This window comes from Eurytemora carolleeae, unplaced genomic scaffold (assembly GCF_000591075.1).
Source record: "Eurytemora carolleeae unplaced genomic scaffold, Eaff_2.0 scaffold957, whole genome shotgun sequence".
NCBI lineage: Eukaryota > Metazoa > Arthropoda > Copepoda > Calanoida > Temoridae > Eurytemora > Eurytemora carolleeae.
In genome coordinates, this window is record NW_019396848.1 from 38,547 (window position 1) to 47,710 (window position 9,164).

Below are 9,164 nucleotides of genomic sequence, written 5' to 3' on the forward strand. Positions count from 1 at the left end.
AACAAACTGATACTTATTATATCTTGCTATATTAGGGGTCAACAAACTGATACTTATTATATCCTGCTATATTAGGGGTCAACAAACTGATACTTATTATATCTTGCTATATTAGGGGTTAACAAACTGATACTTATTATATCCTGCTATTTTAGGGGTCAACAAACTGATACTTATCATATCTTGCTATATTAGGGGTCAACAAACTGATACTTATTATATCTTGCTATATTAGGGGTCAACAAACTGATACTTATTATATCCTGCTATATAAGGGGTCAACAAACTGATGCTTATTATATCTTGCTATATAAGGGGTCAACAAACTGATACTTATTATATCCTGCTATATCAGAGGTCAACAAAACTGATACTTATTATATCTTGCTATATTAGGGGTTACCAAACTGATACTTATTATATCTTGCTACATAAGGGGTCAACAAACTGATACTTATTATATCTTGCTATATAAGGGGTTACCAAACTGATACTTATTATATCCTGCTATATTAGGGGTCAACAAAACTGATACTTATTATATCTTGCTACATTAGGGGTTACCAAACTGATACTTATTAAATCCTGCTATATTAGGGGTCAACAAAACTGATACTTATTATATCTTGCTACATTAGGGGTTATCAAACTGATACTTTTTATATCTTGTTATATAAGGGGTTAACAAACTGATACTTATTATATACTGCTGTTTAGAAATGATAGCTGATGTTTTATACCATATAAAATGGGGTCGCCAAACTAATAGTTTTATATCCTATTAGATATAGAGGTCACCAAAAAGAAACTTTTTATTGCTGGAATAGGGATAAACAAATTTAAACTCTTTTACCCTGGAATGTATCCTAACAAATTTTTGTACCTAAATAACTAATTTATTATTTTTTGTTTGTTTCGTTCTTAATTTATGTTTGTGTTTGTATATTTAAAGTGTGTGTCTGTGTAAAACACGGATATTTGGCAGTCTTGCTTCACTTATCAATTATCCCTTTGCACTTTATCATCCGGTATCAACATGCGGAAATATTCAAACCATCATCAACATACGGATATATTCAAACCAACATCGACATGCAGATATATTCAAACCAACATCAACGTGCGGATATATTCAAACCAACATCAACATACAGATATATTCAAAACATCATCAACATGCAGATATATTCAAACCAACATCAACATGCGGATATATTTTACCACTAAACCAACAAGCGTATATATTCAAACCATCATCAACATGCGGATATATTCAAACCATGCATCATCAACATTCGGATATATTCAAACCAACATCAAAATTTGTATATATTTCATTCATCATAAACATGCAGTTATATTCAAACATGCAGTTATATTCAAACATGCGGATATATTCAAACTGACATCAACATGCGGATATATTCAAACCAACATCAACAAGCGGATATATTCAAGCCATTATCAACATGCGGATATATTCCAATCATAATAAAAATGCAGTTATATTCAAACATGCGAATATATTCAAACCAACATCAACATGCAGATATATTCAAACCATCATCAACATGCGGATATAGTCAAACCATTAACAACATGCCGATATATTCAAACCATCATCAACATGCGGATATATTCAAACCATCATCAACATGCGGATATAGTCAAACCATTAACAACATGCCGATATATTCAAACCATCATCAACATGCGGATATATTCAAACCATCATCAACATGCGGATATAGTCAAACCATTAACAACATGCCGATATATTCAAACCATCATCAACATGCAGATAAATTCAAACCATCATCAACATGCGGATATAGTCAAACCATTAACAACATGCGGATATATTCAAACCATCATCAATATGCGGATATATTCAAACCATTATCAACATGCGGATATAGTCAAACCATTAACAACATGCCGATAAATTCAAACCATCATCAACATGCGGATATATTCAAACCATCATCAACATGCGGATATAGTCAAACCATTAACAACATGCCGATATATTCAAACCAACATCAACATGCGGATATATTCAAACCATCATCAACATGCGGATATAGTCAAACAATTAACAACATGCCGATATATTCAAACCAACATCAACATGCAGATAAATTCAAACCATCATCAACATTCTGATATATTTTACCGCTAAACCAACATGCGTATTTATTCAAACTAGTTCAACTAACCAATAAATCAACTATAATTTCCAAAATCTAAATTGTGTACAATATTAGAGGCAAATTGAATCAAGTTTTTTTGCATCAAGGGAAATAATGATTGCATTTTGGAAAATCTAGTTTCAATTCTATGCATAAAGTAAATAAAAAAGATGTAAAAATGACAAAACAATTTGTTCAGAATATGAAAGAAGTTTACTTTGTTACATAAGCAAAGCACAGTTAAAAGAACAAGGTGTCAACAAAAAAAACTTTTTTGCATGTTAGCTCTCGTCATGGCCAAATTTGACATTTTAGACCGTTACAATTTATTTTTATCAAATGTAAAAGCACAATCTTACAAGAACATGCATTACTGAACAATTTTAGTGTGAGTAAACGCCTGTTTTTCGAGATCAATTAGTCTAAATAGTTTTTACCCAAATGAGTTTATTTTTAAAAATCGATTTTGCAGTAACTTTGACTTTACAAATTTTACCTTTAAAGATGTACGAAAAAATGATGTTATTGAATATTTGGAAAAAATAAAATTAATTGCTATAGTTGCCTTATGCATTACGGATTAATTTACTTCCGACAAGAATTACTTTAAGCGACGGATCAAGCATTATCCTTAAATTTAAAAGTGGCCACATTGGATATCAAGATCAAGCATTCAAAATAAGTATATACTCAATACAAAACTGTAAAAATCCGAATGGGCTGAAGTGTTCTCTATCTGTAGAATGTGCAACTTCCAAGTGGGAAATAAAGCTTGTTTTGCAACAAAATATCCAACCTCAGGATATATATATAACACGAGCAGTATTATACCCATTACTCCTTGAATATTTTAGATAGAAACAAGCGCGTTGCATTTTTAAAATGTATATACCTAGGGCTACAAAAACTTGGTGAGGTAAACCAAAGGCCAAGGTGTTGGGACAGTCTCGAGACTAAAGCCAAGGTGTTGGGACAGTCTCGAGACTAAAGCCAAGGTGTTGGGACAGTCTCGAGACTAAAAATTTTATGAAAAACTTCTAAAGTGAGTATAATCTCAGTGATAATTCTTGTTGCCAATAATTCCAGTTTAAACAAATGTCAAATTGTAACATTAAACCAAAAGACCAACTTGTATACTTTGCATAAAACCTGTTTTAAAATATTTTCATTACGTTAGTAGAAGCAAATTCAAAGATTACAATCTTTCATTTTCGAAATTATGACGAGTTGTGGAGTTTTGATCAAAAATGAAAAAATGTTAATAAATTGCATTTTACAAAAATAAAATGCAATTTTTATTTACTATTTTTATGCATTATTAAACAGTGAAAATGTTGTTGATTTGAAACAAAAATATATTTTAGGGTAAATTGCTGCCAAATATCAATTTAAACTGACATTGATATTGATGAATTTCTATCTCTGTAAATATTGATAACTTATCTTTTTTATTTTAATATTTACCAAGGAGAATTGAATACAAGGAGGGGGCAATAGGGTTTCCGTAAACTTTGCTTTGACGTTTTTGGACTGCTGGAGAACTAGTTTGTTTACATTAAATCGGCTGCCTTTATTATTGTTGTTACGCAAAACTAGTTCTCCATCAGTCCAAAAACGTCACAATAAAAATGGCGATTTATATATATATTACATGAGTTTAGATCAGGTAGATACTTGCAGACATTACGGCGGAGAGTACGACGACTTGTCCGCCACACTATCTATTTTATACGTTTAAAAACTTCACGTATGGAATTAGAATGATTTTTCAATTGTATAATAAGTATTGCGTAATAATAATTCGAAGCGTATAAACGTGGTTTTAAAAACAATAAATTATATTTAATCATGTATAAATAAACGGAATCAGGATTTTAAGTAATTTATCACTATAAACTTAAAAACGCCAAAATGCGTAAAAAATCGCGTACATTAATAATTCCAAATGTTATGTTTAAATCATTGTTTTTGAGATATAGTTTTGATTTACTGAAGTAAGTCCCTTGCGTAACCAATTGATGTCTGGCTGACGCTAAAATTGCGTATCTTCTTCCTCAATTATAAAAAATAAATTCTAATAAAAATATGAAATATTAATGTTCACCCGCTCTGAGATTTTTTACTAGTTTTACATCAGAAATATACAATGATTTGTATCTTTTTTTCTAACTTGCCATTCTTTTTACCCTTTGCCTTGTCTTTAAATTTATTCCCCCCCCCTATGTATATATGTGTGTTTATTGTTCATATAATGCCTAAATAGGAATTGAGAAATATTTGTAAATATAAAAGTTTCAAATTTAATCTTTAAACGCAATGTCCACGCAACGCGCAAATTCTTCCATGTATGATGTAAAATACCAGAAACTTTAAGACAACTTCTGATAAATTACAGTGTATGATGTAAAATACCAGAAACTTTAAGACAACTTCTGATTAATTACAGTGTATGATGAAAAATACCATAAACTATACAGTGTAAGATGTAAAATATCAGAAACTATAAGACAACTTTTGATAAATTTCAGTGTAAGACAATAGATATTACATAACTAACCATTTTTTTATTATTTTTTAACAGTTTTTTAACTACAAAATAATCAGGTTTTTGAAAAATCTCTTTGTCCCCAAACATTGAGGAGCTTAACAAAGGAATTGAGTCTTTGCCACAATATTAAATTTTCTAATCCATATATCTTTGCAACCTGGCGGTGAAAACCTTTGATATTTCAAACTTATATTTTTGATCTAACATAATCCAAAGTTTGAAATATTCAAGGTCTATGACATCAGGTTGCACAGATATAGGGAATCAACATTAGATTTTTGTGGCAAAAACTCAATTCCTTACACATAATTAAATATTGGTTAATGTGCACTAACTCATTTCCTTAATATGATTTCAAAATCTTCTTTCTATTCCATATATTTTTGGAGATCACAGTAATGTATAAGTATGCGAGCTGAGCACTCCTACTATTTATAAATTAATATATTCTTCCATATTTCCATGATAAAGCCATTAAAACCGATATTAGCCTAGAATCACCCAACAGGGTCCGGCCATTCATAACATTTAATTATTTCTATTTCAACAGGGAGACTTTTTATTCATTTCTTGTAGACAAAAGATGCCCCGAATATGCTCAAAAAATAAGATTTCAGCCATGTTTAGAAATTGTTTAAATACATAGAGAATAGAATATATAGAGAGGAATTAAAAGAATCTCTCGGTATGAATTTTGTCAGTCCCTTTCAGCCTGAAAGGGAGTTCAAACTGTACAAATCATGTAAATGTTCACAAATTATATGAAGTAGAGTACATTAATACAGTATGTTCCCTAGACTATTCATTTCAATTTCGAATTTTTTAAACTGTTAAATAAACTTTATAATGAATTAGGTGAATAAAAACATCATTTGATTTATAGTTATAACGGAAAATCATCGTTTGTAAAGTGGAGGGCTTAGAGTCTATGTGAAATTATCATTGGTCAATTATGAAACCAGCCTATTTCATAATTTGGTTTTCTTTTAACAATAATTTTAGATTTTCTATAAAATGATATTCCAGGGCCCAACAGGTTATATAGCATAAATATGTGAAGCACACCTGCAGTATGGAAACAGTACAACAAAATGGCCGTTTTACACTTTTTTCTAGTTAATTCCTCTCTATATATTCTATTTTCTATGTTTAAATATGGTTCAGACTTTTGTGATTAAATTTAATTACATAGGAATTAACAATATGTTAATATTGAAATCGGCATCTTTTTTTGATTTGTTTTCATGCAAATAAGGTTTTTTTGAGACTTTTTATAGTCTTCGCAGAATCTGTTAAGTTCACCATTTTTCAAAATCATTTAAATTTGCTTTCATGTAATTATGTAAATATTTTACTCCGATAAAAACAAAGAACTGCTAAAAATTAAACTTATATAGCAAACAAGTTTAAAGGATGTTAGGTACTTTCCCAAAGGATTCTTCCCAAGAGGTAACTTCCCGAATGTGCAATTTCCCAAGCGGCAACTTCCCAATTCCGTCCCCAGCCTGTTCTAGTCTTGGCACTCGACCCTCTAGTCCATTCTAGCCGCAGCGCTCGGTCCCCTTTGCCGCCTGCGGTGCCTCAGAGAGCCTAACGATAACCTTAGGGAAGTTGCCACTTGGGAAAATGTCATTAGGGATGTCGCCCTTGGAAAGTACCTAACACTGTTTAAAACATGACCATAGATAAAACATGACAGATTCTTGACAAACCTCTTAAAAGAAAAATGCATTTGTTCCTTGCACGTCTCATATAACCACAAATAATGTTATACTCTATTCTATACTTTATACTCATATTATAATTTAGTGTTCAGGGGTAACCAGAAAGAATGAGACTGTAAAGATGATCTGAAACTCTTTAAATTATATAAATACAAAACATGAATGTATAAGAGTGTATTTTATGATTTCTTCAAGAAACAATTTTACATAAATGCAGGAAACCATGAATCTAAGTAAACAGTCAAAATAAATTCTGTATCACGGTCGTCTCTGAAGTCTCATATTTTTTGGGTAACCCTGTATAATGTGCACTGTGTATATGGTGTTCGTACACTGCACCGGATATTTGCAATAATAAAATATGATTCCTTTGATTACAGATAATCTTCAACACAGGGTACAGCATGGATTTTCGTTTATTTCTCTTTTTATGTAACCCACACCTTTTCCCTGCCTTGGCATGAAACTGTGGTTTCAGATTTGGCTTTTAAATGAAATTAATTTTGTAAAAAAGTAGATAATGCACGATATCAATGGAAATTTAACATCTCATGTGAAAACACTTTGTTGTAAACAGAAAGACAAATAGCCCCCCCCCCCTCAGCCATCACCTGGTGGGAATTTCTTGACAGAACAAAGTTATCAATGAGCAAGGTTCTTTGTGATAAAGTTTATTTTGATAAGTTGTGTTGGCTTTAACGATATTTATATAGTTAAATGAATTAAGGAATCCTTAAAGGGCATATCCAATTCACAACTTATACTACTCTTCTTAGCTAAACCGATGGAGTTATCCCTCTTTTTCTATCTTAAAATTTATTCGTTTCAATCACGGTTACTAAATTAATTAACCTAATTTAACATTTTTTCATATAAAAAAACCCTCATTTTTCTCCATAAAAGGTTTAAAGGGTACCGTTGTGAATCGGAAAGGGCACATAAAAATCGAAGTTTACTTGAAATTACGTCCACAGTCCCTTTAAAGAGTTGGGATATAAGAGAAGGAAGGAATAGAAATGCTTCAAAAGGATGATTTGACAATTGAAAAACTAAAAATGCAGGATTGTAAGATTTTGTTCCTGTCTCTCTAATTCATCCGTAGATTTCAAGAGAATTCACAAGTTTCAACAATCATTGGACATTTTACTCAAATACTGGGTTTCAGAATTCCCTAGATGGTCACATGGTCACCTACAGGGATCAAGAGGGTAAGGAAGTGGTTTAATGGGTATTTTAGAAATAACATATTTCCGGCACACCAATCCAAAGGTTGCTAGCTCTCACGTGAAAAACGATGAGAAATTTGCCATTTGAAAATCTGAAATAAAAAACATGTGCTTTATAGTTCTAGCATGTACATGTTTAGGGCTACACTAAAGTGTAAGTGGGCAAGAGAAGTAAAATCAAGGGTTAAAGTGGACACAGTCTCGAAAATTGGTGCAACTTTGCTGAGCAGCCTGGATCTATATTTGTAATCCAAATAAAGGATTTCAGGGGGTCGGGAAATTGAAAGTATATCTATAGTTTTGAAGAAAAAATTCCACCAAAAATATTTATAAAGTTTTGGCTGAACTAAACTCATCTATTTTTGTTGATAAATAGATGGGAAGGGTTGGATGGCAGGGTTAACCCAGGAACAACTTTAAGATTAACCAAAATGTATTTTGGTTAATCTTAAAGTTATTTAAAACATCCTGAAACTATAAACTTGATAATTCATGAGTACTACACATAGAGTATATATTGATAGGTTCAGTGTACTGAGTACAGCAGGATAGCTTGGCAAAACTGTACAATTTTAGAAAAATTGGGGTTGTTTGTATACGTATTCTTAAAAACAAGTTATTTTCCAGTGCTTCCTTTGTTTACTTTCTTATTTTTTAGGATAAAAACATCTATCTATCTCTCAAATCATAATTAGTATTGATTTGTACGTCGGAAAATGCCTATTTATCTAAATATACACCAAAATCGAAGTTTAAAGCAAACCCCTGCAGACCTGCAGTATATGTACTGTATGAACCCCACTTCTTCTTGAAATCGAGGTTTCGTTAGTTGAGCTGACTGAGTTTCTATCTTTGTCTATGGTAAACACTTGACTGCAATAACAATTATAAAAATGTGTGGTTGATAAAAACAGTGGCGTACATAGGGGGGGGGCAGTAGTCCTCTTGCCCCCCCCTGGGAGTTCCAGGGGGGGGGGCCCTGCCCCCCCCTGGAAAATACAAAATTAAAAGGAAACAAATTTAAAAAGTAACACCTGACAATGACAAAGACTAAGGATTTGTCTATATTCACTGTTAACACAAAATTTTAAGATACTTTAAACTAAAACTTTTGCAAAAACAAGACTTCGACATATTAGATGCTTATAACATGATGGAAGATGTAATAAAGGTATTCTATTTTCTATTTTTCTATTTTTTCTTACAGTCAATTTATAAAGGAATTGAGTCTTTGGCACAAACTCAAATATGTAAACCTTTGGAATCTGATGTTGTAAACCTTTGATATTTCAAATTCAGAATATTTGATCTAACAGAATTCATAGTTTGAAATATCTAAGGTCTACAACCATAGATAAAGATAGATTGCTCATAAGACGACATTTTTCATCTTGAAAGATATAAATGAGATGTTTTAAAGATATTCCTATTATATAGATTAACTAGGTCGGTTGTGAACATTGGCTGTTGTTAT

General features: G+C 31.5%; 1 protein-coding gene across 2 annotated transcripts in view; it reads right to left on the bottom strand.

Annotated features, from left to right (window-relative positions):
* LOC111709359 (vegetative cell wall protein gp1) overlaps positions 1 to 9,164 on the bottom strand; it is an 18,463-nt gene that overhangs the window by 7,167 nt on the left and 2,132 nt on the right. The window contains exon 1 of one of the 2 annotated variants that reach the window (XM_023483004.1): positions 8,464 to 8,545. The exons of the other annotated variant lie outside the window; for it this stretch is intronic. The gene's annotated coding sequence lies outside the window, so the exon portion shown is untranslated. Of the gene's footprint in view, positions 1 to 8,463; positions 8,546 to 9,164 lie in introns of those variants that run through there. 2 annotated transcript variants of the gene reach the window in all.